The 20888-nt window shown below is 43.4% G+C and overlaps 1 protein-coding gene and 1 long non-coding RNA gene across 2 annotated transcripts in view; both read right to left on the bottom strand.

Annotated features, from left to right (window-relative positions):
- The window catches only part of LOC142574888 (uncharacterized), an 81079-nt gene that overhangs the window by 34167 nt on the left and 26024 nt on the right, over positions 1-20888 (bottom strand). The window lies entirely within an intron of this gene.
- On the bottom strand, positions 808-10915 carry LOC142576498 (uncharacterized). The gene is made up of 5 exons (XR_012826856.1): positions 10274-10915; positions 9442-9532; positions 6503-6688; positions 4533-4694; positions 808-913 (listed from the first exon to the last, which is right to left on the bottom strand). It is a non-coding gene; the product is annotated as an uncharacterized LOC142576498 (long non-coding RNA).

Below are 20888 nucleotides of genomic sequence, written 5' to 3'. Positions count from 1 at the left end.
CAATGTGCACCAAGAACATGTGAAATTGGTGAATTGCCTTCAATATCTACACTGTAAAAAAAATTTTCCTTACTTTACAGAAAATTTGCTGGTAATTTGTGACCGAACACTCTTCCGTAAATTAAGAACGGTCATTTCCGTAGAACGGACAACTGTAAAAAAGAGACCGTAATACAAGATACGAGTGCTTCTGTATCTAGAAAACGGAAGACTCTGTATTCTGAATCTGTACTATAACCGTTAAAGTACGGTGCTTCTCGTATTCAGAAAACGGAACACACTGTAAGCTGAATCTGTACTATAACCGTTAAAAAACAGGTGCTTGCCGTATTCAGAAAACGAAAGACTCCGTATGCTAAATCTGTACTATATCCGTTAAAGTACAGGTGCTTCCCGTATTTCATCTTGCAGAGCATATCCATTATTCGAAGAATGTGCCATCAGGGACAAAATTGCCCAGGACGTGCGAGAGTTGACCGAATTTTATTGGTGTGCTATTTGCTGGGATCAGCCGTGCCACCATCTGCGTTCGGAATGTGCATACGTGACCCACTGTTTTCAGCAGTCTTGAGCAGAAATGCAATTTGGTCAACGCTCGCACTTCCAGGGTACTTTTGTCCACGATAGTACATCTCCTTTAATGCAAATGTCATGAAGGCAGCTCATAGTCAAAGCAGCAGGTCACCATTGAGAAAATTGTCTTGCCAACACACTGACATGGCTGCAGAGATAAAACACTTTGCACTTTGTGATATGAATGCACTGCATAGCATATATACAAAAAGGTGCAACATTTCAGTCCTCAAGTTCTTAGATCACAGAAGCAACTTTATTTTCTTCAATCACTCGTCTTGCACTTCTTCCTGGTGAAAGTTGTTCTTGACTCCAAACGCTTGCAAGGATAAACTTGCTGCTGTTAGGAGAAACAAATAGTATTCGTGAATATCCATCCTAAAGAAAGCGGCAAAAAAGTATAATCACAGAACACGACAAAGCAGTAACTTCTGTGTTAGAAAAACATGTAAGTAGATCAACATTGTTGGAACAAGGGATGTTGCTGTAGCCAACATTTCGACATAGGTGCTTGTCGTTAGGGTAGCAAATGTTTTCCTTGGCTGTGTTGTTTTGGATTGTGCATATCTCACTGGCCCCTAGCCTCATTGAGGGAGAAGTAACTGGTGCATATAATAGGTCAAGAGAAGCCAAAGTGTTAAAATAAAGGAAGGAAGGGTGTGCTTAGCAGTGGTGTTTGTGATGGAGCGGGTATGAGCAATGCTGTCAGTACTTGCCAAGAGTAGGGGTGACCAAAACAGAAAACGATGTACACATGTAAGCAGTCATTAATCCAGTAGACCCAATCTTCCCAGAAGACAAAATAGGTATCAAGATAAACAGTTTGCACTTTTGGAAAAGGAAAACGAAGAATTAAGGAAAATAAATTTTGTATCAAGATGCATCTGGTTAAGATCACTGCAAATGGTAAATGAAGGCACATTATGAATATATATTTTGTTGAAAGCCAACCAAATATTAAAAAATAGGGACATTAAAATTAAACTGGGTATGACCATAAAACAGTAAAGAACAGCCTGTGGAAAAAAATGGGATGGATAATATAACCAGGTGCAAGATTGCAAAACGTCGAACGCTGTTTATATTCATGCTGCTGTTAACGGCTTCAAGTTTCTGTCTTCCTGTGGAACCTTTGTCTTACTTGAACAAGGAAATGGGTCATTTTTTAAACAAGCCAGTTCAAATGCGGTTCAAAGCTTCAGCAGTGTTATAATGAAAGAAAATATTATGGTCAGCTCTCCTGGGTGTGCTTTCATTCACCAGTTATTTCCACCAGTGTAAGTTCAAAATTTAATGGTCTAAATGGACCTTAGCTCCTGGCAAACCATTAGCTGGTCTTTTTTTCAACACAGATGCCTGCACATTATATGTGTTGACAGGAGTGCTAGCGAACTACATTATACTTGTTGCCACAACCAAAGTGAAACTTGGTAACAGTGATTGAACAAAAAAAACAGCATTCCACAATACTGATTCAAGTCATCTGGAAAAGTTGCTTAAGTTAACGTACACCCCCTACTCCACCAGACACAATTATTCACCACACTGACTCTTATGGTGTCAACCATGCTATTACAACACTAGGCATCAAATGAGGAGAATTAGGGGATAAGAGGGCACAATGCTTTTCGTTAGAACATCAAATGTGCTTTACATAAATGCTACATTCCAACTAACAAAGGAGCAACCGGTTTGTGAGATAGTGACCAATGCATACGAAAGCTAATGACATTCTGTGCAGCAGAATGTTGACGATGAGGTGTTATGCGCACAAGTGTACTCTTTCACACAAAATGACATCCTGCACTCAAACCTTGTGCCAAGATTAGAGTTTTAAAAACACCATAGTGGAAAGCAAAGAGTGCTAAATTTGTTGAAAATTACTAAAAATTATTCGATTATTCATTATCCTTACTGTTCGTTAAAGATTCACAGATTGTTCCCTATGGGTGCTGTAAACAGGCACCCTGCTTTTACAGTGGTAGCAACAATGATCTGTGGCACAGACAAGAATAAATGCTCATGAAGTTTATGCAAGAGTATATCCTACAAATTACACCCCATTTCACATTCCAATATGGTAGAAGAGGAAGACGAAAAAAACTACTTTCTGGTGGAGGATGCATACCGCAGAATAGAAGAAACAAGTGTACCCTAACCATTGCTGCTGCCGATGCCTGTGCACTAACAGTTACATATAATATGGCAGTTACAATTGTTTTTCCACAAGCACTGCAAGCTGCGGCCAGTTTACCAGTACACAGCTGTAATAAATTTAGGGCAAGCTAAAGCTCTCTAATGGATTTATCTCATATGACACAATTGGAATCCAATATTCTGCAAATAAGTGAAGCGCGATGTGCCATCCCATACAATGAAACACCTTTCAAGAATCTGAATCACCACCTGCACTCTTAGGCAAAGTTACACCCTTTGGAGTGCCCCTTCTGCCACACAACAATAATCGTTATCTGCCTTGATGCGTTTCCTTTCTTGAAAACGCCACGCCCGCTACTTTGCTGTCGGGAATGCTATCATGCTGATAACGCGCATGCCGTTCGTTACTGGAAAGCACAGGGCTCGCAGCGTTAAAGAAAGGAAATGCATAAAGGCAGATGACAATTATCGTTGTGTGGAAGAAGGGGCACTTCAAAGGGTGTAACTCTGCCTAAGAGTGTGAGCCGTGACGAGGGAAAAGAGTGTGTTCTGTGTAAAGTAGTGCACCTGTATAACCTAAAGCTTTGGAGAATGCATTTAGTATGAGCTGGGAAGGTTCCTAATTTTAATTGCACACAGTGAAAACCTCCATGCAGTTTTGCAAAACGCAAACCCCCTACCTTTTTGTTGTTCAAACGTAATGACACGCAGGGCCATAACATGTACATTATGGGTTTCGTTCCCAAACAATCAAAGTGAATAGCACCACCCTAAGTGTCATGTGCCTTCTTGTTAGCGTCGAATGCTGCGATCGGCAGAGAAACGGATTTCTGGAGCAATATAATGTATTAGGTACTGTGATCCCAGTTCTTTCACTGCTGTTTAAGCATTATCGGGTCCTAAAGTAAAAAAACGAGGAATAAATACATGCGTATTTTACGTCACAACCCTCATAAGTATTTAGTAGTCTGGATTATAAAGGATTCCAGATTTACAATGCAGGACAGATTTTATTCCACTGCAAGAATGGCATCATGCCAATGATTCTGCATTTGGTGCTATATTTATTTGTATTTAGTTCAGTTGGAATGTGTGTGTATCGTCAGCGATATCGCTTGACATGTTTTATATTGACTGTTTCCTAAATTTAGGCAAATTCGTATTCGCAAATAACCTTGTATGACACCAAGAACTTGCTTAGCAGGAGTATTTCTAACATTTGCAAGATATGAGGCTCTTGAATGCATATCTAAGCCTGGGGTACACGCCGCCCCCTAATCTCATCAGCAAGTTTCTGGAACTCATCTACGAGGTTTCTTATGATGAATGTAAAGTTGCTTGAACGGGAGAAATAGGGAATTTATAACAGGTGAATTATGCAGCATAAGAATGATGTCAGCAAGAAGCAAGCATCAAGAACTATAAAATGAAGACTATATATAAAATGCAAGAATTATTTGGGATGATTTAAAATTCTGGCATTGGAATGAAATGTCTTTCAATCTATATATAAACTCTGATTATTCACTCTACTACCACTACCTTCATTAGAAACATTCATAATCATTATCCTATCTATGCCACATCATCTTCGCTAATATTCAAGCCTTCATAAGCTGCTTTTTTTTACAGCTAATTCTCTGTGGGAAAGAGGTGTCCGTGTGAAGACCATATCATATACTTATTACCCGTTTTTTGATAAATGATAAGGGAAACACTTCACACCAAAAATGCATTGAGCTTGAGCAAGTTCTGCGTTTGATGCTGTTGATTCTTTTTTCCCTTTGCCATCATTGACCCACCTGGTTAGCTAAGTAGACAGAAAAGCTGCAGCAGAAAGGTGGGGGTGCCAAACCAGACTTGTGCCCCAGGGGACCTTTTCACGGTCACTGGAGGAACTGCCTGTGGCCTCGGCATCTTCCTTGAGGGCCATGGCCATGTCTAAGAAACCTTGTCTCCACAGGCTGCACATAGAAAGATAATTTGCTGAGCTAAGTCTATTTCTTAAAAGAACCCATTTAAGTTGTATTCGTGGCTTTGCACCACAAAACTGACACATGACTGGCCACTCAAGAGACTTTATGTGTATTCGCAGGCTTATTCCTTGGAAAAACACTTTTATGTAGCACACAATGAGTAAGAGTAACAAAAAAGTGTATCAGGAGGCTTTCATATTGCTCTACAACTTTTCGTTGACACATTTCATTTAATTATTTGAGATATTTAATAACTAATTAAGAAGTATGTAATTAGGCAGAATGCACAATATAATCAGAGTATCTCCAAGCGATGGCAAACATCACCTTCATTTTGTCTAGTTACATCGCATTTACATATTTCTAAATCTTGGTGCATGATAGTTAAGACACCCTCAAAAACAATATTAAAATTTTCATAATCATCTCTTGCGTGTTATTGGTGGCTATGGCTGCTTCAAAGTTATTCTTTCAGTATGGTACAAGCAGTTTTGAAGTGAAATTGTTTTGCATCGAGGGCATGTAATCTAGACAATCAAGCAAAAGGTCAAGTTGTGTTCACTATTCAGATGTTTAACTAAGAAGCTGCAGGAAAAGGAAACAGGACACAACACCTAATCAACAATGCAAAATTTGAAAATTTAAACTGAACAAGAAAACAGTTTTTGAAAACACAGAAAAGAAGCCAAAAGCTTACATCGAATACACCCTTGCTATGTACTCCAAGTGAAGTTGTTACCACAATGCTTGGGCACCATATGAACGTAACAATCAACAACTTCGAGCAGAATATTAACACCACTAAATGAACTGGCCTTTGAAGATTCTTGATCTGAAATCCTCAACGACTTGTTCTGGCATTTAATCTGTCAAGCTCAATCTGTATTCTCAAAAGCTGGCTCTCGGCCATAATTTCTCTAAACGCAACATCAGCTTAAATCTCAAGATAGGGTTGACCTCTAAATAAAGTGGATAATGCATGGCAAACATCATGAACTCTCTTACATGTTAACCAGAGGGTTCACTCATGCAGCCATGAAATTGTGATGCAGACACGATATATTGAAGCTGGTTTTGTGAAGTGTTTCATGCTTCCAAGGCTTCTTCAGTTGTGAAAGCTGTCTCCATTAGCTAAATAAGCGATGAGAATAAAAAAAGTACTTCAACATGCTCACAATATGTTGGCCATTTGCAAGTAAACAGCAGCCTTTTTGGGCGCCCAGGTTGCCTGGTGCAAATCTACTATGCCACAGTACTTGCGTTACCCAGTACCAGCCACTTTAAAATGCAATGTGTTCAGAGCCCTTTCCCTCTGTTTGTCTGCTTTGGAAACAGTTTAACATGTGTTCAGTAGGCGTCGAGAAAGGGGACAGAAAACACTGTGCACCACTGATTTCTAACATGTTTCGCTGGATGCAGCACACCGCACCGGATGCAGGTGAAGCCAGTGGAAATGCGATGTCATGCAGTCGCTTGTCCTGGAAGCAGGGCATATGGTGGACTAACTAGTGCGTGCGATCAGATAATATTGCTGCCGAAAAACTTTTCTTTGTCGTTTTTCACATTTTAGGAGGTCTCTACATGTCTGGTAAGCACATTTATGACAATCTGAACCCGTATACGATAGTGTTCTCTTACATCAAGTTTTTTCTGATTTACCAGTGTTTCCATTGCAAGCCACTTATGTTAGCGACACTGTAGACACTACAATGGAAAAATTCTGGACACCTCGAAACACTGCTTGGGTAGGTTATGGCACATCAGGCAGGCATGTTAGGGGAAGAAATGCCACACACCCGTGCAACAAAGTGCTGCCGCAAAGTTGTGAAGCACCAACTTCCGGGACAAGGCCAGCTTCAGTCGAGGGCGCTCGATGTGCTGTTCATCCCCTGTAGTAGAGATCAGTGGCGTGTACCCATTTATACTGGCTGTCTTTTCTGGTCGGAACCTTGGCAACAGCTTCCACCATACTTTTTTTGAACCTGCAACATGTGCAGAGAAAGTCACATCACTGTGCGTTGATTGTCTGGCTTTATTGTGCTACACATTCTATCAAATCATTAAAAAATACAGTTCACACATTTTTACTACTGTATATAGACAGTCTAGTTGCTATACACGCGAAACATTACCATTCCTCTGACAGAATGCAACAATAGAAGCGTACACTGTAAAGCTACACTAAAATTTAAATTGATGTGACACCGTATGAGCATACAGTATGCTTACTGTATGCTCTAGCCCTGTGTCAAGTAAAAGTTAATTGTCAATCATTTATGGTGTATTTCTACTTATTCTGGGTCATCAAACTGTACAATCAATGTTCCATGTTTACACATTGTTGGCTTTTGATTGCCTATGTGATCCGTTTCCTACTTACGCATGCAGTAATCCCACTGTAATAAGGAAAAAGAGAATAGGAAATGTCTTGATAATCTTCCACATTTGATGAGGGCAGGAGCAATGGCCAATAGCATGTGGTTGAAGCTACGTAAATACTCAGTTTTCACACAGCTTAATTATTCAGCAAGTAATAAAGAGCTATCCTGTGCACCTCTGCATGACCAATAAAATCTGACTACTTGACACTGCACTAAGGCTGCCGCTTGGTACTGTTCGGCAGTTCAGCTTTGGTTTTCTGATATACAGAACTGTTTAGGTACCAGTAGTTTACTTTGCGATAAAATGGAGCTTGGAGCACTGGTCAGTCATTTGCACATAAATAATGCGACAGCAAATATAACACAAGGATAGGAATATGGGTCTCTTGGAAAAAGTACATACACATTATGATTATAATGTGATGTGATGCCACAATGAAACAGAAAGCAACGCATAGAAGTGGACGGCACTTCCATGCCACCAAGGTTATTGGACAGACAGTACTTCAGAAGTGCCCGCAACACAATGTGTTGGCGGGCTAGTTGGTGTGAATCCATAAATACTTTGTTAAGCGCAAAACAATGGACACAAGAAAGACGACCAGCACAAGGCGGTACACTCAACTGACATCACTTTATTGCGTCGCTCCTTTATAAATAGTAGAATCTAGAAGAACATGCGCAGTGAGCACCATGTGCAGAGACCACCAACAACCAATCACAAGAGTGTACTCATGCGACGGGATCCACAAAACCATATTGAGTACTGCACAAGGTTAAAGAAGGCACACTAATGCACTGTGACCCCAATGACTATGAAGAAAGCTTCCGATAACTCTCGGGCGGTGGTATCACAGCACTTTTTCAAAATCGAAGTATCACGAAACATGGCTTTGCACTTCCATATTTTATAATGTTGAGCCAAATGGGAACCTGTGCCTGTTGGTATGGATCGCTTAGGTTCGCAATGTTTCGTGATGCTATGATTTTGAAAAAGAGCCGTGATACCTCCGCCAGAGAGTTATCGGAAGTTTTCTTCATACAGTCATTGGGGTCACAGTGCATTAGTGTGCTTTCTTTAACCTCGTACAGTGCTCAATATGTTTTTTTTTTGGATTCTGTCGCATGAGTGTGCTTTTTTGATCAGATGTTGGTGGTTGCTGCACATGGGTGTTCACAGCGCATGTTCTTCTAGATTCTGCTGTCTACAAAGGAGGGACGCAATAAAGTGATGTCAGTTGAGAGTAGCACCTTGTTCTGTCGTCTTTCTTGTGTCCGTTGTTTTGAGCTAAAAAAGCAATGATGTATTCCTTGTGTGTGTTTGAAGACAGCTCCACACGCAGTAGCGTATCCAGTATTGCTGCCCAGTGGTTTAGCTCGCCGCAGTTTGAAGTGCCACACATCATAAGGAGGGAAACCTGCATTATAGTCTTGTTGCAAACAAGAATATAACGTGAACTGCATTCTGAGGCCAGAAACTATAAAAAAAAAATTTCATGATGCACTGCTGTGCAGGGTTTTATAGCAAAGTCAAATACATTTAGTGTAAATATCACACTATGATGGTGCACAATGGTGGTAATCTGTAATAATATAAAAGGTGCCTTAATGTTACAACAAAAGCTGACATTACTTAATAATAGCCCTGTAAAATTTAGCATGCAGGGGCACCACTTGGTTAAACAATAGTGATGTATTGTCTATGTACACAAGTATTACCCACGCATTTATGCCATTGTCTAAATGGCATAAATGAATGGGTAATACTTGTATACATAGATATTACATCTCTATTGTTTAACCAAGTGGGTAAACTATGTCTGCCTGACACAAGATTAGAATTAAACCATAAATTATATATATTCACCCTAACAGTAACACCTCATTTGAACTTCACAGTAAGTAGACGCCTGTTGATGCCAGCCTCCCCCAATGCTAAACTGTGCTGCATGCTCTACAGAGAAATTATCGTGGTATCACTCAACTCTGAAGCAATTCAGGACTGCAGCACTGTAGAAGACATCTACAAATGTCCCATTTCATATATAACAGCCTGAATTGCTTGCACATCTTACCAAGTGCAAATTAAAATTTCTTCTTGTTTAGCATTTTTGCCTGCTAGACCACAATCCAATGTCATCAATATATTAACATATTACCTCAAAGAACCTAATTTGGCTTATAGATTAACACCTTTGCATACTGCCACAGCTGCACTCTGTCATATGCGTTGCAATCATAAAGGAGTGCTGGTCCACCAGCACTCCAATGTCACTAACAGTGATCACCTACACAGCTAAGTAAACGGTCATGATTCAGGTGGCAAATAGCTAAGAGAAAAAAAATCCACTCACCTTGAGAGCTACAATACTGCAATAACTTGAGAGAGATGGACCCATTGCAGGCAGCAGACCTCTTCTCAGCTCCAGCACAACAGCAACTTGCCTTTCAGTAAAAGAAAAGGATTGATTAGTAATGATAAGTTACCTTGTTTTTGCTGAGTATCAATGCAATCTGACTTTCATGCATATCCACTCTCCGCTTTAGTAACACAACTGAATTATTCGTCAAATAAAAGAGTCTATGATGATACCATTCGCTTCTCTTGTAGGTCCAAATTTTTTCGCACTGATACCCCGTTTACTGCTTGCTTACTGACACGAATGCCTTGACTGCCCAGACATCATTCGAAGGAACACGTCTTGCTGCACCGCAAAAAGTTGCACCAAGGAAACACAGCAGAGCAAAGAACTTTTTTTTCTGGTCACAATTAAAACGTGCACCCAAGCAAGAAAGTAACGATCACAGGTAGTGAGCGACTGCTATTGCCTCGAACATTTATTTCCGTATTTTAACAGAAGTTCTTGTATCGGATACAGTATGCTCTCAAGCCAATACAAGCGTCAATACAAGTGCTCAACTGAACGCAGTTTTATTCTACGCTTTTAACGCGAGTGAACAAAAGGTTAGAAGTACCTCACGGAAATTGCGATCGAGCCAATCGCGCTACGACTGGAATCGATCTGAAAAGATAGGGTGATCCCTTTCCCCATTCATGCGTCATTTTTGCCCTAAGACGTTGCATAGTGGTCTTTTGAAACAATATTTCTGTTCGCGACACCGGCTTACCACACATCATTTTAACACCTACGTTATGCAAACCAAATAAGATTAAAATGGGCTTACCTCATGAGCAAGTTACGAGCGCGCGTAGACTGTTGAACACCCGTTGAGAGCAAGCAGGCTATCCGTGTCCAAGCGCATACGTGCACCCAAACACAGGACAACTTCTTCGATGCCGCAGCGTGCACGAAGTGAAAGACATCCAGCGCAAATGTCTCCGCGCGATGACGGCAAATGACGAGCGCACAAGCGTACACGACACAGCGACAAATTCGGAACTTTGCCAATTCGAACGTGCCGAGACCCAAGCAGCGTAACCATCCATCGTTTCTGTTCTTCGCTCCCGATGCGTCAGTCTCTCTTCCTTGGGGTCTTGCTCCACTCTTGAGTACAAATCAAGAGATATTTACGGCGAATTAACAACACTTACAACACGACTCGAAAAATGCCGGCTGACTACACATATGCAGCTCCGTCCGCCACTCCAACGGACGCGCAGCGCGTGCTGCCCCCTGGTGCCGCACTCTGAGCGCGGAGAACCGAACAGAATCGGTTTCGTTTTCGCATTTGTGCTCTAGTTACTCGAACTGCAATATAATTGCTTGACAATTAATTGAATTCTAAAAGAGGAGAACGCTTTCTCTCCCACAAGTTAGTGCGTTTTATACAAAGGGAGAGAGAATTCAAAAAGCTGAAAGGCAGGGAGGTCAACCAAAGCATTCGCTACTGCCGATAGCAAACCCCTGTGCTACAATAAAGTGCAAAGCAGTGCACTGCGATGCGTCCATAAGCTCTAGTACAGTGATAATTTGGGCTGGTTGGTGCATGTAATGAACGGGTAAATAATGAGTTGTGTCATAACATTACCCATGCATAAAGCACATGGAACTAATGGTGTTGCATTCTAGGTCAAAAAGAAATAAAGCTTGAATCGTTACATCTCGACACTGGGCATTCTGTCTTTCCGTATTATTTTTTTCTTCTTTTTGACAGTATACACAGTACTAGCACGGTAATAGGTCCTTCATCTTCAGTCACCTTCCAGTAGTTCACACATGTCGGTGCATGTTCGCGTTCTTTATTCTACCGTACAAGAACGAGCGCGCTTACCGGTCTTGTTTCAAGATGAAGCGCCAAATGTTTGCGATTACATCTTATCGCAAGAATTAACACATGAACAGTGAAGATTATGCGTAATCGATTTGTCTCAATGAATGGGCAGTTATTGTCAGAGACGAGATATTTGGTAAATATCATGGGAATGAGTTCAACCAACTACATTGCAGTTCAGCAGTGCCCTTTGACATTTGGTTTAATTGTTTGCCGCATTCGAAAATTTCCTCCGACCGTTGTACTTGGATCTATAGGCCGCCAGTCCCCTTCGAGACCATTTATTGCCAAATGTAAACGCAGTTACGGTCATTATACCACTCCCTGCGTTTCGGTACTGATTTAGAGTGCGCACAATTTTTGGCGTATATGGCGTAAATGCTGGCGTAAATGCACCAGCACCTGAGTGCCGCAAGCTTGTTTACGTATGCACGTATGTCCCCGGCTCTTCATTCACTTAAACATATATGCTGTGTTATTAACTATAAAAGCGCTTAATTTGAGAACATTGCGAGAACACGCATATATTTGCGCATATGATCAGCGTTACAAAGCCCATATGCGCGGCAAACTGCGACCGGAATAGAAGATGCGTATATATATTTATACGATCTGTTATTGCAGCTTTTGGTAGAAGGCTAGCTCTCACATTTTGTACGCAACTTCATAATGCGTACAGTTTGCGTGTTCAATAAAGTATTGTTAGCTGAAACTTTATGAGTACGAGCGCTCATTCAGACAGCTTAAATTTTCTCACAATATACGGATGTTCAGATAACAAAAATACGGAATTCTCTCTGTTTCGTCCAAAACAGTGTATAGCCGTTATATGATTACAGTGAAAATGTCCGTAAAGCTGAATACGGAGAGCACTTTCCGTATATTAACGGCAGATTTTGCCGTATTTTTGAAATATGACATACTTTCCGTATTTTTATCTGCAGTTCTCCGTATAATGACAGAAATCCCCCGTAAAATTACGGAAATTTTTTACAGTGTATGCAGTAAACTACGGCCGTATAGTCGGACTCCGCACCATTCCTTAATACTAGATTCCGCGCCTCACACGCTAGAAGGTAACGCCAAGCTTCTTGCGAAACTGCAGCGCAGAAGGTCTATAAGTGCAAGTGTGCGTGTAAATTAGCACGAGTGAGATTTTATGATGAGCACTAGCTGATGTGAGCAGAAAAGCGAGTGTCGGAGGGTGTCAGTATAGACGCGAACCTGTACGGGAGTGAGTACTGGTGAGTGTGAGTACATGGTGGAAGTACTTTGTGGGAGTAAAGGTGAGCATGATCGAGAGAGAGTGTAGATGAGGATGAGTGAGTGTGACTGGACATCAGTATGAACATGGGTGAGTGTTCGCGACTCTGAGTAGACGTGACCATGAACATGAGTAAGTAGCGGTAGATGTAAGTAGACGTAAGTATGTAGGTAAGTGTATGTATGTGTGAATGAACGTGACTGAGTATCCGCAAGAGTGAACGTGAATTAGTGCCTCTTCGTCAAGCAGGTGTACGAACGTGAGTAAGTGCCCGTGATTAGGAGTAGACGTGGGTATCAACATGAGTCAGTGCGGGTGAGTGCAAGTGGACGTGAGTACTAACGTGAGTGAGTGACGGTGAGGGTGAGTAGGTACAGTTGTGATTGTGAGTTTGTTAGAAGCAGGGAAAAATAATGGGGAGATAATATTTACTTATACTTCCTACCTATGCCAACCACCGAGGACAAAAGACTGCCGCCTCGGCATTACGGGCAGTGTAGCCGCCACTGTGATCGCGCCTGGACGGAAGTTTAAGCGCCGATTAAACGGAGCGCCGCGCGTCGGCGTTGTCCGCCGTATATTACCTGTGCAGGCAAAGGCCGATTCCGAGAAGCAAAAGTTCCCAGATTTCTCTCTCGCAACTCCCACATGTTCGAAGCATCGCATAAATACGAGAAAGAAAGCTGCCGTTGGACATTCGAGATCTCGGCGCTGTGCCGCCGCAAGCACCTCGCTGCAGTATATTAGCTCCACGGCTCGATGAAAGGTGACCAACATACTTCAGCGAGCACACGTGCGTGGGCGCACCGGTAGGAACTTTCGCTAGCGACTTCCTCAGCAATGAGAGGTGCAGTTGCAGTAAGGGCGTTGCACACGCCGTACAGCGCTTACCACGGTACCGACGCGCAACATTTCAGAGGTGAGATAGAATGTTAGGGAGGAGGTAGAGAGAGGAGACAGAGAATGGGAAGAAACGAGGCAGTCATGAAACGAGGGAACAACAGTCTTGACACTCTTCGCTCGTGGCAACTCGCATATATATTGGGGGAGCACAGAAAAGGGAAAGACGATGTCAGAAAGACACGAACCACTACTATATACTAGACACGGAAGCGGTTACAAAGAAACGGGACCAATTTAACTTCAAGTTACGCTAAGGTACGCACAAATGCGCGATAAATTGTGGAGGGGTATTCATCAGTTTATTCTTACGGTGAGAAAAAATTGCCGACGATTACGTTACTTCCTAATGCGAAATTTGAGCGCAGCAAATAAGCTGTTTCACCTTTTCGATAGATTGAGGCAAAGAAATCGAGCAACACATGTATGCGCTATCACAGAATTTTTTTTTTATTTTTCACACGTATTCCTTTAACAAAGACTCCACTAACAGTTCTTGACAGTCATGAAGGAAGCTTTGTGGTCGGAGAAATAGACTGATATATGTTCGACTTGGTACACCAATGCTTGATTCTCAAAGACGAGATCTATACAAGTGCCTCGCGAGGTTGTCACAGCCGTGGGACGCGTTACGAGCGAGAGGAACGGGATGTTCTCCCGCATAAGTGTTAGGAAATTGCTGTTTGCCTTTATGTCAAGCCGCCACCGATCTGGCTCTCTGATTGCCACCGCACAGGGCGAACGGCAGCTGCAATTTCGGCTCGGGCGGTGCACATATACAGATCCGCCGCCACCGATCTGGCTCTCTGATTGCCACCGCACAGGGGTTGCATTGGAGGAGGAGCGAAGAAAGGAATTAAGTTCGAGCCGGCGCTTTGACAACCGGAGACTCGCAGGAAGAGGGGGGAGGGGGGCGGCGTGTACACCCAGCGGCAAACGATGGGGGCAGAAGCGCGCGCAGCAAGCGGACAACACGATAAAGGGAGGAGGGAAGAGATAGCAGCGACTGACTGATGCCGCTGACGCCGATAGTGAGTCAACCCCAGCTGCGGAGTTGGTTTCAGGGACAACGAATAACCGGCGCGTCGGCAACTGAAGAGCACCCTATCCGCCACACAAGAACAGGGGGGGGGGACCCTTTCCTCCTCTTTCTGCATGGCGGCGACGGTGTTCTATGCAGTCACGTTATCTTGACTCTCTAGCGGCGTCAGCGGCATCCAGCGGTATCAGTCGGTCGCTGCTAGCGCTGGGGGGATGAAAGGGGGGCGGAGCTGGTTACGAGGCCGACGACGACGCCGACGCGAAACCCAGGAACGGACGCCAAAGAGCTGCGCTCTAAAAGATGCTTTCCGAGCAATCTGCGGACGTCTGAAAGTGCGTTAAACTAAAATGGCGTCATGCTAACCTAAATAAATGAAAGTTTATATTGGAGGGTTTTACGTGGCAAAACCACTTTCTGATTATGAGAAACGCCGTAGTAGGGGACTCCGCAAATATGGACCTCCTGGGGTTCTTTAACCTGCGCCTAAATTTAAGTACACGGGTGCTTTCGCATTTCGCCCCCATCGATATGCGGCCGCCGTGGCCAAAATAGACGAAATTTTCACATTATGAAGTGGCAAATGAGATTTATTGAATTTGCAAGAAATAGCTTAAAACATACTTAACGATTGAGAAGCACGACAGAACCTGGTGCAAAAAGTGTTCCAAATAAACCGCTTCTCAATGAAGTTATGAGTTTTTTTTATTGTCAGCGAAAGCACTATAATCATGCACGAAGTGAGGAATTACAAGCGAAATACGATATGCATTCAACTTCGCTGCCGCCTAGTCTGCGCGATATATTCCAAGTAAGCCCCGCAATCGCGATTCGTTTCCATAGCTGGTTAGATTCTGATGTACTCCCGAAGCGTGATGATTTGCAGCTGGATCACGAGATAGTGTCCCAAACCACGACTACCGTGGTTATATAAAAAAAACAATTCTGCTTTTTCACGTGCCATAAGCCCGATGTGATTATGACGCGCACCATATGGGCGACTCTGGTGTAATTTTAACCACCTGGTGTTCTTTAACGTGCACCTATATTTAACTGCACCGAGCCTTGCTTTTCATTTCCCCTCTATGGGAATGCGGTCGCCGCGGCCCGGATCGAGCGCGCGAACACGATATCCACTGCGCAACGCCATAGCTACTTGGCTACCACGTTGGGAGGTTATTTGAAAGATACTTCAGATGTAGAACTTTTGTTGTCCTCATATTGCTCGCGTTGATAAAACACAAGAAAAAAATCAGCGACGATGGTGATGCTCCCTAATGCGAAATTTGAGCGCAGCCTTTAGGTGTTTTGAGTTCGCGATATGCTGAGGAAAAAAAAATTTAATCTGAACCTGAAGGTGCACTCCGCGGCAGCTCTGACCCTCTGCTCGGGCAGCTGGTTTAGCAGCAGCGGCAGACGAATCGCTTCCACCGGTTGCGTAGCTCATTTTTAAGAAAGAAAGCGTGAACATGGGAATGCGTGGCTCGCGCGGAGCACAGTCTCTAGCGCTGGGGTGCTGCCGAAGTAGCGCATGCGTAATGGGTCGAAAGCCCATGCCAGCGCTTTGTACCGGTTGACGCACTCGTCGCATGATTTAGTAATGACGTCACTGAGGCCATCTAAAATTTCATTTTTGAAACTTCTTTAACAAAATGCAGGCCCTAAATGGAAATTCCACTTCCACAGTCACTAGATTTTACCTTTATCTCTCAAATGCAACACATTTCATTAAAGTCCGTCAAGGGGTTATCCGGAATTTCGGATCAATCTACAGAACAGGTATTTGGCTATAACTCGGGAAGAGGACCTTAGTGTCGAAGCAATGAAGGACAATCTCATGGGTATCATTAAGGAGTGCGCAATAGAAGTCGGTGGTAACTTCCTTAGACAGATACCAGTAAGATATCGCAGGAGACCAAAGATCTGATGAAGAAACGCTAATGTGTAAAAGCCTGTCACCCTACAGCTAGAATAGAACTATCAGAACTTTCCAAGTTAATCAACAAGCGTATGATAGCTGACCTAAGAAAGTATAACATGGATAGAATTGAGCATGCTCTCAGGAAAGGAGGAACCCTAAAAGCATGAAGGAAAAACTAGGAATAGGCAAGAATCAGATGTATGCGTTAAGAGACAAAGCCTGCAATATCATTACTAATATGTATAAGATCGTGCAAGTGGCTGAAGAGTTCTATGGAGATTTATACAGTGCCAGTGGCACCCACCACGATAGTGGCAGAGGGAATAGTCTAAGGGAATTTGACATCCCACACAAGTAATGCCGGAAGAAGTAAAGAAAGCCTTGGGAGCTCAGCTGGGGAGGATCAAGTAACAGCAGATTTGTTGAAGGATGCTGGGCAGATTGCTGTAGAAAAACTGGCCAGACTGCGTGCGCAATGCCTCATGACCGCAAGCGTACCGGAATCTTCGAAAAACGGCAACGACAGCTCACTGTCTGTTGCCTACAAAGTATTTACTAAGGTATTCGCAGATAGAAATAGGAACACCTTAGACTTCTGTCAACCGAAGGACCACGCAGGATTTCGTAAACGCTACTCAACAATAGACCATATTCACACAATCAATCAGTTGATAGAGAAATGTGCGGAATATAGCCAACCCTTATATATAGACTTCATTCATTACGAGGAAGCGTTTGATTCAATCGGAACCTCCGTCATCATGGAGGCATTACGGAATCAGGGTGTAGACGATCCGTATGTAAAAATACTGAAAGATATCCGTAGCGCCTCCACAGCCACCGTAGTCCTCTATAAAGAAAGCAACAAAATCCCAATAAAGAAAGGCGTCAGGCAGGGAGATACGATCTCTCCAATGCTATTCACAGCGTGTTTACAGGAGGCATTCAGAGACCTGGATTGGGAAGAATTGGGGCTAAGAGTTAATGGAGAATACCTTAGTAAGGAGATCCCCGTAAGATCCCCGTAAGGAGCCTGGCGGTGGTCTCGTGCGGACGATGCCCTCTCGGTGAGCGCATATTTCCCCCCTCATCTTTTAAGAGATTCAATACATACAAGCATTTGTCTCGCAAACCAGATTTATTTCAAGGGAATTTTCCACGTCTCAATTATTTCTCTCGTCGTATTCGAGTGCTCATTGCCGTGTTATAGTTTGTTAACGAAGCTTCCCCTCAAGTCTAAATATTGTAAGGCAGTTTGTCGTGTGCGTATCTTGGCCACGCATGCTTATATCGCCTTTCCGTTTCTCTACCACGGCTGCGCCTTAAAACCACGGCGCTGCCAGTTTGCTTTCCTTTCCTTCCCTCTTCTCCGCCCTTAAACTGACTCTCTTAACTACTACACGCAGAGACAAAGAAACAACGCGCGCTTTAGATACTATAGATGAGATGAATATTTACAATTATTATTAGGGTTATAATTATATTCGAGTGCTGATTGCCGTGTTATAGTTTGTTAACGAAACTACCCCTCAATTCTAAATACCTTAAGGCAGTTTGTCGTGTGCGTATCATGGCCACGCATGCTTATATCGCCTTTCCGTTTCTCTACCACGGTTGCGCTTTAAAACCACGGCGCTGCAAGTTTGCTTTCCTTTCCTTCCCTCTTCTCCGCCCTTAAACTGACTCTCTTAACTACTACACGCAGAGACAAAGAAACAGCACGCGCATGCGATCGCATAGATGAGATGAATACATATATATAGAAAAGCATCAGTCATAGCTCTCGAAGTATAATATAATATAATATAGAATAGCTCTCGAAGATAGCTATTCCGGCGGCTAGCTTCCCACGCTATGCGTGCCGTCCTCGCACCTGTTAAAACTTTTCCTAGACGCTAGAACTATACCATTCCTACGCAACCTTGAGCGATCGGAAAGCGCGTTTTCCACGCCTGGCCGGCGGAGAGGGGGGCTTCGTTCCGGCCGCGAAGCTCTCCACATCCCCGTAAGGAGCCTGGCGGTGGTCTCGTGCGGACGATGCCCTCTCGGTGAGCGCATATTTCCCCCCTCATCTTTTAAGAGATTCAATACATACAAGCATTTGTCTCGCAAACCAGATTTATTTCAAGGGAATTTTCCACGTCTCAATTATTTCTCTCGTCGTATTCGAGTGCTCATTGCCGTGTTATAGTTTGTTAACGAAGCTTCCCCTCAAGTCTAAATATTGTAAGGCAGTTTGTCGTGTGCGTATCTTGGCCACGCATGCTTATATCGCCTTTCCGTTTCTCTACCACGGCTGCGCCTTAAAACCACGGCGCTGCCAGTTTGCTTTCCTTTCCTTCCCTCTTCTCCGCCCTTAAACTGACTCTCTTAACTACTACACGCAGAGACAAAGAAACAACGCGCGCTTTAGATACTATAGATGAGATGAATATTTACAATTATTATTAGGGTTATAATTATATTCGAGTGCTGATTGCCGTGTTATAGTTTGTTAACGAAACTACCCCTCAATTCTAAATACCTTAAGGCAGTTTGTCGTGTGCGTATCATGGCCACGCATGCTTATATCGCCTTTCCGTTTCTCTACCACGGTTGCGCTTTAAAACCACGGCGCTGCAAGTTTGCTTTCCTTTCCTTCCCTCTTCTCCGCCCTTAAACTGACTCTCTTAACTACTACACGCAGAGACAAAGAAACAGCACGCGCATGCGATCGCATAGATGAGATGAATACATATATATAGAAAAGCATCAGTCATAGCTCTCGAAGTATAATATAATATAATATAGAATAGCTCTCGAAGATAGCTATTCCGGCGGCTAGCTTCCCACGCTATGCGTGCCGTCCTCGCACCTGTTAAAACTTTTCCTAGACGCTAGAACTATACCATTCCTACGCAACCTTGAGCGATCGGAAAGCGCGTTTTCCACGCCTGGCCGGCGGAGAGGGGGGCTTCGTTCCGGCCGCGAAGCTCTCCACATCCCCGTAAGGAGCCTGGCGGTGGTCTCGTGCGGACGATGCCCTCTCGGTGAGCGCATATTTCCCCCCTCATCTTTTAAGAGGTTCAATACATACAAGCATTTGTCTCGCAAACCAGATTTATTTCAAGGGAATTTTCCACGTCTCAATTATTTCTCTCGTCGTATTCGAGTGCTCATTGCCGTGTTATAGTTTGTTAACGAAGCTTCCCCTCAAGTCTAAATATTGTAAGGCAGTTTGTCGTGTGCGTATCTTGGCCACGCATGCTTATATCGCCTTTCCGTTTCTCTACCACGGCTGCGCCTTAAAACCACGGCGCTGCCAGTTTGCTTTCCTTTCCTTCCCTCTTCTCCGCCCTTAAACTGACTCTCTTAACTACTACACGCAGAGACAAAGAAACAACGCGCGCTTTAGATACTATAGATGAGATGAATATTTACAATTATTATTAGGGTTATAATTATATTCGAGTGCTGATTGCCGTGTTATAGTTTGTTAACGAAACTACCCCTCAATTCTAAATACCTTAAGGCAGTTTGTCGTGTGCGTATCATGGCCACGCATGCTTATATCGCCTTTCCGTTTCTCTACCACGGTTGCGCTTTAAAACCACGGCGCTGCAAGTTTGCTTTCCTTTCCTTCCCTCTTCTCCGCCCTTAAACTGACTCTCTTAACTACTACACGCAGAGACAAAGAAACAGCACGCGCATGCGATCGCATAGATGAGATGAATACATATATATAGAAAAGCATCAGTCATAGCTCTCGAAGTATAATATAATATAATATAGAATAGCTCTCGAAGATAGCTATTCCGGCGGCTAGCTTCCCACGCTATGCGTGCCGTCCTCGCACCTGTTAAAACTTTTCCTAGACGCTAGAACTATACCATTCCTACGCAACCTTGAGCGATCGGAAAGCGCGTTTTCCACGCCTGGCCGGCGGAGAGGGGGGCTTCGTTCCGGCCGCGAAGCTCTCCACATCCCCGTAAGGAGCCTGGCGGTGGTCTCGTGCGGACGATGCCCTCTCGGTGAGCGCATATTTCCCCCCTCATCTTTTAAGAGATTCAATACATACAAGCATTTGTCTCGCAAACCAGATTTATTTTAAGGGAATTTTCCACGTCTCAATTATTTCTCTCGTCGTATTCGAGTGCTCATTGCCGTGTTATAGTTTGTTAACGAAGCTTCCCCTCAAGTCTAAATATTGTAAGGCAGTTTGTCGTGTGCGTATCTTGGCTACGCATGCTTATATCGCCTTTCCGTTTCTCTACCACGGCTGCGCCTTAAAACCACGGCGCTGCCAGTTTGCTTTCCTTTCCTTCCCTCTTCTCCGCCCTTAAACTGACTCTCTTAACTACTACACGCAGAGACAAAGAAACAACGCGCGCTTTAGATACTATAGATGAGATGAATATTTACAATTATTATTAGGGTTATAATTATATTCGAGTGCTGATTGCCG

The sequence above is a fragment of the Dermacentor variabilis genome, chromosome 3 (genome assembly GCF_050947875.1).
Source record: "Dermacentor variabilis isolate Ectoservices chromosome 3, ASM5094787v1, whole genome shotgun sequence".
In the NCBI taxonomy this organism is placed as follows: domain Eukaryota; kingdom Metazoa; phylum Arthropoda; class Arachnida; order Ixodida; family Ixodidae; genus Dermacentor; species Dermacentor variabilis.
Note: the sequence above shows the minus strand (reverse complement) of the source record. Positions and strands in the feature narration are given on the sequence as shown.